At 48.4% G+C, this 7940-nt stretch overlaps 2 long non-coding RNA genes across 3 annotated transcripts; both read left to right on the forward strand.

Moving 5' to 3' along the window:
• The first annotated feature begins 1101 nt into the window (after positions 1–1101).
• Positions 1102–4273, forward strand: LOC107183064. 2 transcript variants are annotated; one of them, XR_001513837.1, is made up of 3 exons: positions 1102–1628; positions 3034–3244; positions 4150–4273. It is a non-coding gene; the product is annotated as an uncharacterized LOC107183064 (long non-coding RNA). The 2 variants fall into 2 exon arrangements; XR_001513836.1 differs by having other exon boundaries at positions 1102–1616; positions 3032–3244.
• Positions 4274–4275: 2 nt separating this feature from the next.
• On the forward strand, positions 4276–6046 carry LOC107183063. The gene is made up of 3 exons (XR_001513835.1): positions 4276–4371; positions 4496–4822; positions 5370–6046. It is a non-coding gene; the product is annotated as an uncharacterized LOC107183063 (long non-coding RNA).
• The last annotated feature ends 1894 nt before the right edge of the window (positions 6047–7940 follow it).

Consider the following 7940-nt stretch of genomic DNA (forward strand, 5'->3'; position numbering starts at 1 on the left):
TAACTTTTTGAGGAAACTCCATACTGTTCTCCACAGTGGCTGCACCAGTCTGCATTCCTACCAGCAGTGCAGGAGGATTCCTTTTTCTCCGCATCCTCACCAGCACTTGTTGTTTGTTGATTTGTTGATGATAGCCATTCTGACAGGTGTGAAATGGTATCTAATTGTCGTTTTGATTTGCAGATATAGATATATTTAGAAATAGACATCTTCAGACTTCCAGGGACATAATTAGAAATGCTGAACCCCCTTTTATCTCCCCTCCTACTCTTAGGAAACAGGCAGTCATCCTCCCCTTAAAGACTAATCTCCCCACTTTGTCCAGGACTTTGCTCATTAAATTCTGCCCTTTGTTTACTGTGTGATTAACTTCTTCTCCCCCAGGCTTTTAAAAAAATAAACCTTCCAGCTCTGACCAGCCCATTGATAAGTAATTTAATACAATTAAACATCTCTGACTTTAATCCATTTGCTTCTAGCACTGTTTCCAGTGAACATTTTTTCAGGTGTCTGCTTTTGGTTCTCCATAAAGCCTCTTGGTGAATTTCCTAGCAACACTGCCTGCAGCTGGGTGAATATGTCCCTCAGTGGGGTCAGGATGGTGCAGTACAGTATCCACTGCATCTGTACCTTTCATCCACAAACTACTTATCCTCCACAATGAAGTGTCTGGATTGTCTGGTCCACTATCTGTTGTGCTCTTTAAGCTTTGCCCAGCTCCTGGTCCTGCACGTCCACCTGGCTGAGCAGGACTCACGGCTTCTGTGACAAAAGTGTATTCATGGTTCCCTGGCACCTTCCAAGGAAAGCCCAGGTTCCCTGGCATGACATCCTAGTCCACCGTTGTCATCCTGGCTCCTGCCTAGCTCACCAGCCTCAGCAACCAGCCCCCTTTACCTGGCAGTTAACCCGTCAGCAGCATAGCTGTTAGTGGTGGCTGCCACTTCTGTATGCCTGCTAGCCCTCCCGCCAGTACATCCTGCTGTTCACGATGTTGTTCTGTCTAGAACATCCTTCAGCTCACAAGCCCTTTTTGGCCTCTCTGAATAATTCCAAATCATCATTCAAAATTTAGCTTGATGATTCCCTCTGCAGGCAACTTCCCTTGATCCCTTTTGACTGGGTCAGATTTGTGTGAAATTTGTATTCCTCTGTCATTTAACGGTACTTTTTAAAATTACTGAAATTGTTTGATGTTATATCATGTCTCCAACTACATCGTGAGTTTCCCATGGGAAAGGAGGTGGTATTCACCAAAATCAATTTTCTGAGTCTCCACCTTTCTATCCAAACCTGAGAGTAGCGAGCAACGGAGACTGGGGGCGTGACCAAAAGTTAGGTGAGGACTGCGCAGACTCAGCAATTAAACCCCAATAGGCGTCCTCGGTTCCCATGGTGACAACGGCCACTTCCTGTTCTTTTACCTGAAGGTATCCGGCCGTTTGAGACTGTGTAGCAGCAGGAGGCTAAGGGCCCCGTTCCCAACGTGGTGATCCTGGTAAAATGCGGGAATTGGGAATGTGCAAGACGCCGCGATTTCTCCAGATGTTCCCGCCCCCAGGCCCAGCCCAACTGAGCCACAGTCAAGGCTCCAGTTAAGAGCGGAGTGTGCTCTGGTACGTCCGTAAGTAGGTTTGACAGATAACTTCACCACTTACCCTACCTCTGAGAAATAGCGTCCATGAGTTGGCTTTAATGTATAAATTATGTCTCTGGAAAATCAGAATTGGGGTCTTGAAGACACCAAGAGGGCCATGGGGTGTGCATGTCCCAGAGACACAAGGCTGGGAAGCAGGAGATCTGGGCTCTGAGCTGGCCATTAACCTGCGTGAGACGCGGAACCAGCACTGCATCTCTGGGAGCGCAGTCTGGACGGTGATGGAGCAGTGGGCGTCATCTCCATGTCTCAGCCTTTCCCCAGGCTTCCATGACTGCGTTATGTGACCAGCTCAAACCTGAGAGCTGCTTGGCTGAGCTGGCACTGAAGACCTGGAAATCGGAGGGCGGATGGCTGACGGGAAAGACTGTTGTTATGAAGGAGACCGAGGGAATGCTGTTGCCGTAGAATATTGACAGGGTCTGCATAGCAGCATTCCCTATATTCCTTCCCAGGACAAGCAGAAGAGACCATGTTTCCACGTCCTCCCCCAGGAGCCACCTACACTGTCTCCACTGCCCGACTGAGTGATGTATCTGTACCCAATTAGCAAAGTGCCTGTTGGACCTCAGCATGTGGTCAGAAAATGCACACCAGTGGCTTTTTGCTCTGCAACTGGGCAAGCTTTTTATATCTGTAATTCCTAACTGTGTTGTTTTACACAAACCATGCAAGTTTTAACATGCCACTGATAAATAGTACAATCAATGACATAGTCCAACAAAGGGTCCTAAACACCCTAAGAAAGGGAGTCTGGCAGGGCTCAGTGATTGAGCATCGACCTGTGAACCGGGAGTTCATGGTTTGATTCCCAGTCAGGGCACATGCCCTGGTTGTGGGCTCAGTCCCCAGTGAGGGGTGCGCAGGAGACAGCCGATCAATGATTCTCTCTCATCATTGATATTTCTATCTCTCTCCTTCTCCCTTCCTCTCTGAAATCAATAAAAATATATATTTTAAAAAGAAGGGTCTGGCGCAAAGATTCTTCCTGAGACTGAGGCAGCTGCTTATACAGTGCTGTCTGGGTAGCTCAGGTGGTTGGAGCATCGTCTTGATATGCCAAGGTTGCAGGTTCAATCCCTAGTCAGGGCACATACCAGAAATAACCAGTGAATGCATGTATAAGTGGAACAACAAATCGATGTTTCTTTCTCTCCCTTCCTCTCTCTTGAATCAATTTTTAAAAATCAGTTACCTTATTAAGGAAGAGTGGTAAGTGATCTTGAAATACTGTAGTGGTAGAAAAAAAATCAGGGACTTCCCTCTTCTCACATTTTTATTAAAGGAAAACATTCAAATGAAAATAATAACCCTTATATTTGCCATGTTCTCTCTAGCATTATAAATGATTTTTCAAAAAATCCTTTATTTAAGAGCTAGGTGACACCTATTCCTGTTGGGCCACAGATTCCAGCTGCCCAATGAGGCAGGTTTCCTCAGCCTCCTGCTCCCTGTTGTGTCACCATCCGCTGATGCCCTTCGTGACTTCTGTGAGGTCAACCCCTTCCCATCTGGGGACACTTCTCCTTCCACCTGTCCCTGGACCTGAGCTGTGTGATCTGCCTCTTCCCACCTGGGGGCAGAGGGGTGGGTCCTTGAGGGGGATGCCAGTGGTTTGGTTCTAGGCTCCTTAGGCCACTAACTTACGACTTTTTAAAATAAGATTTTGCCAAGGGGAGCACAGGGTGCTGGGTGATGAGCCACCCTCCTATCCCCCACAAGAAAAACTGGACTCCATAAGTTTCTTACTTACAGGGTCTGGAGGAAGTACACTGCATTCCTCAGGGGCCACAGCGGGAGGTCCAGGAAGAGTGTCGAGAGGCAGTACCTAGGCTACCTGTCTTTATTAGGGACCCTGAGTGGAGTGCTTTGGGGTTACCTGGCGAGGGCTGGGTTGGTAAATTCAAAAGAGCGGGGTTTGGTAAGCCCCACTGAGGTCTTATCTAAGGGGTGCATAAGGCACACAGACGCTGGGAGGCAGGGGAGAGTGTTATTACCAGGGCTGTTGGTGAAGTCATGTCAGAAATTTACATTTGCTTGTGACTGTGGCTGCTATCATTCATACACTTGAATAAGGGGTCCAGTGTCAGTTTAAGGCCCCTACAAGCCACTTGGACAAAAAAAAAAAAAAAAAAAAAAAAAAGGGATGTGGCGGCAGCAAGACCATGGTGTAGCTTAGCTAAACTCTCCATAGGCTGACCTGGTGTTGTAGTCAAATATAGAAATGTTTAAAAATGTCTAAAAAATGTTTAAAATGTTTTAAAATGTTTGAGTTAACTTTCCTGAAAACTTAAAGTGTGATATTAAGGACACATTCCCCACTGCTCTGAAGCATGTATACCTCATAGATAAGGATTTGAACTTCAGTTGCTAATTCAGAGTGACTTGTCAGGATAACCTTTTGAGTGAGTGATGTACTCTTCCTAGATAATCACATGTAGGCCCTCGCCCTATTTGAGATTAACGTGTGTGCCTACGTAATTCATTGATAGCCACCTGAACTACTGCACAACAGGCTTTAAAAATGGGTCCTGACCAGCCCACGGTGCTCGCCTGTCGAGACAGCCACAGAGGCACGTCCTTTTCTCAGTCCGGCAAGCGACGCCGTTCACCCGGCCCCCTGCATTGGACCGGACCAGCCCAGCTGCCAGACCCCAGAGGACAGCACCCCCGGGATCCCCATTAAGCCTGTAGCTGCAGCATCAGGAACTTGTGTGAGTAATAAAGTGCTGTGTGATTTGCAACAGCATATGTTTCATGTCGTGTAATTCCTCCAGCAGTTAATTGAATTATGTTGCGTATGCTTAATATTAAAGTTTCTGGTCTTTTCGGTCCTAGGCCTGCCCTTGGTCCTGCGTAGAGCAGCCCCTCTGCTAGCAACTACTTGAATGCCCCACATCTGCACTGTTCAAGTTTATCTCAAGGGACGCCTTAGAGATAAACACCCCAGATCCTTTTCTGGGAGCTACTTGGACACCTGGGTTCGCTGTGAAGGTGAAGGGCAGCCGGTGACCGGCTGCAGATCCCGGCCCAGGAAGGTGCGCAGCCCCCACCGGGACACGGGGTTTCCCGCTGAGCGCCATGCTGGCTATGGACGGCGCCTGCAGGGGTCTCCCTGGGACAGCCAAGTCTCCTGCCGATGAGCCAAGGCACCTCCTGCTCCAGGTGAGGGCTGACCGCCCCGGGTCGTGGGATTTCTGTCTGGAAACCCATCCTCCGAGAAGCAGGTTCAGAAGCTGGACACATCTCCATGGGGCCGAGGGACCCCACGCCAGAGGCGACTTTTGAGGGGATGCCAAGTTCTTGGAGTGCCCCCCGATCTCCGGTTGGAGCTCCTCCTACCAATGCCATAGTGGAGGCACCGGACCTCAGTGGAGGGGACCCGATGGGGGGGCAGGGGTAGGGCTACGGCTGCCCTGGGAGGCGGTTGGGGGCTAGGGGCACCGTGGCGCCACCCTGACTCCGGCCATCTCTGGCCTGCTCAAGGGAGGCAGTCCTGCCTGCCCATCCTTATGTAAGCCGGCACAATAGCGAAATAAGAAAAATCTTCCAGACATGCTAAGAAAGCCCCACTGTGCACCCTAAAACCAAATAAGATCTAACCAGACTTGTATACCTGTTGTAAGATTCAATTAGCTGTATAAAATGGAGTTGTATTTAGACCTCGCCTTTTCCAAGAGGAAAAAGATACTCGACTTGGTTTGCCTTCCAGGCAGAACCTGGAAAATATCCAGCGAGGGTGGCCTGGACGGAGGAGGAGGGAATCCGGCAGACTTCACTCCTCAGTGCCATCAGGAAGTAGCTGGTTTCGGCATCTTCCGTCCCCATAACGGCGATGCCAACTTCCCGCCAGACACCAGGAGGTAAACACACTGCCAAGGGCCTTCCTAGGGAGTGGTGGGCCCATGGCAACCACAAGGCTGCACCTTAAAAGCAGTCCTGGCTGGCCGCTGCTATTTGTGGGATACTGCCTATGCGATAAGGGCTGTGGGTCACCAGAGGCCCCGAAAATGTGAAGACAACTTTCTGGCTTTGTGAGGCAAGAGTTGGTGTAAGGCTTCACTCCTTATCTGGCCACCTTGTAACAGTAACAGTTGAGGGGGTGGAAGGAAGAGGCAGGAGAAAGGGGAAAGGAGAAGGGTAACATCCCATGTTTGTGGATTGGGAAACTTAATACTCTTACAATGGCAGTATTCCCCAAAACTGATCTACAGATTCAACACAACTCTTATCAAAGTTTCAACCGAATGCTCTCCAAATTAGACACGTTTATCATAAAATCTGTATGGAAATTTAAGAAACTGAGAGTAGCCAAAGCAGTATTTTAAAAGAATAACACAGCCAAGCCGGTGTGGCTCAGTGGTTGAGTGTTGACCTATGAACCAGGAAGTCATGGTTCCATTCCCCATCAGGGCACATGACTGGCTTGTGGGCTTGATCCCTAGTAGTGGGCATGCAAGAGGCAGCTGATCAAGATTCTCTCATCATTATGTTTCTATCTCGCTCTCCCTCTCCCTTCCTCTCTGAAATCAATAAAAATAAAAAATAAAAAAAGCCCAGCTGGAGTGGCTCAGTGGTTGAGCATCGACCTATGAACCAGGAGGCCATGGTTCCATTCCCCATCAGGGCACATGCCTGGGTTTCGGGCTCGATCTCCAGTGTGGGGCAGCCGATCAATGATTCTCTCTCATCATTGATGTTCCTATCTCTCTCCCTTTCCTTCCTCTCTGAAATCAATAGAATAAATAAAAATTAAAAAAAAATAACACAGCCTGAGTAGTGTGGTTCAATTAGTTGAGGGTCCTCCCATGAACCAGGAGGTCATAGTTTCATTCCCAGGCAGGGCACAAGCCTGGGTTTCTGACTTGATTCCCAGGAGGGGGCATGCAGGAGGCAGCCAAATGACGATGTTTCTCTTCAATGTTTCTATTCCTCTCCCTTCCTCTCTATAAAATCAATTAAAATATTTTAAAAAAATAAAGTGAATATATCCTTTAAAAATCAAAACAAACAAAAAAAGGGGTAAAAATTATGGTTGTTAAAACTGCAAGCACATTATCACAAATTTAGGCAGTTGCTCTAAAATACTAATATTGACCATACTGCTCACCACAATACACACACACACACACACACACCCCAAATAAAATCAAATCTCACTTAAGAAAATATTGAATGAAGCAATAAAATTTATGAATTTTATTAAATCTCAACTCTTGAAAAGACATCCATCATGTTAATACTATGTCATGCAATGAGAAGCATGAAACACTATTGCATATCACAGTGCAGAAGTACTCCAATGATAGTTTGTGTTGTGAGCTACTAGTAAACTAGCCACTTTTTTTCATGGAACACCATTTTCATCTTAAAGTACAACTATAGTTACGCTGAATGTGGACATTTACTCTGGGTGTGCAGGAGGCGGCCAATTGATGTTTCTCTCTCATCGATGTTTCCATCTCTCTATTCCTCTCCCTCTGTCAAATCAATAAAAACATTTAAAAGCTGAAAAATTAAATTAACGCTGACTATTGTATCTCATTTAACCTCCATAGTTGCCCAGGCTAGAGCATTGCCAAGGGGATGTCTAGCTCTGACCTGTACAGATTTTCTTTATTGTACATCATTTACCTGTAAAAAGTTACTTTTATTGGCGTGATGGCTGAATATGTATGAAATGCTTTCAACAAAGTAGACATCACCAGGAACGAGGCAAATCTACACCGCGATGATGGTGGTGATGGAGGGGAGAGGAGTGGTAGGTGGAGGACTTGGTGAAGCCGGTGGTCAGAGCAGATCCCAAGTCTACTTTGGTCCAGCCCCTTCTCCTGTGCACGGCGCTCTCTTCCTGCAGGGTGAGACCCCTTGCAAGGCCCGGAGGCTGACCCGGCCGCCCCGTCCTGCAAGGAATGGGAGCAGGACAGGGTGCAGCCGCTTCCCTCGGAGCCCGAACGCCGTGAAAACGTGCGGAAGCCAAGTCAGACGTGGACTCTGAGGAACAAAATCAGCTGCTGAACAGAACAGATCCCGAGGCGCAGAAGCGGGCACAGCCTGCAGGCGGGGAGGGGAGCCATCGTCAGAGACCTCGTGTACACACACGCGTCCCCCACGGGCTCAGACAACCGGGGGGCAGCCGGAGCGGGAGGGCCGGAAGGGTCCATGCCCTTCTTTCAACAACAAAGATGAAAAGCCGGGCGGAGGGAGACGTGGACAGTGACTGCGGAGAGGAGCGCGACTCCATCCGGCAGGTCCGCGAACGGCCGCCCTCCCCGGCGACTGG

This window comes from Myotis davidii, unplaced genomic scaffold (assembly GCF_000327345.1).
Source record: "Myotis davidii unplaced genomic scaffold, ASM32734v1 scaffold378, whole genome shotgun sequence".
NCBI lineage: Eukaryota > Metazoa > Chordata > Mammalia > Chiroptera > Vespertilionidae > Myotis > Myotis davidii.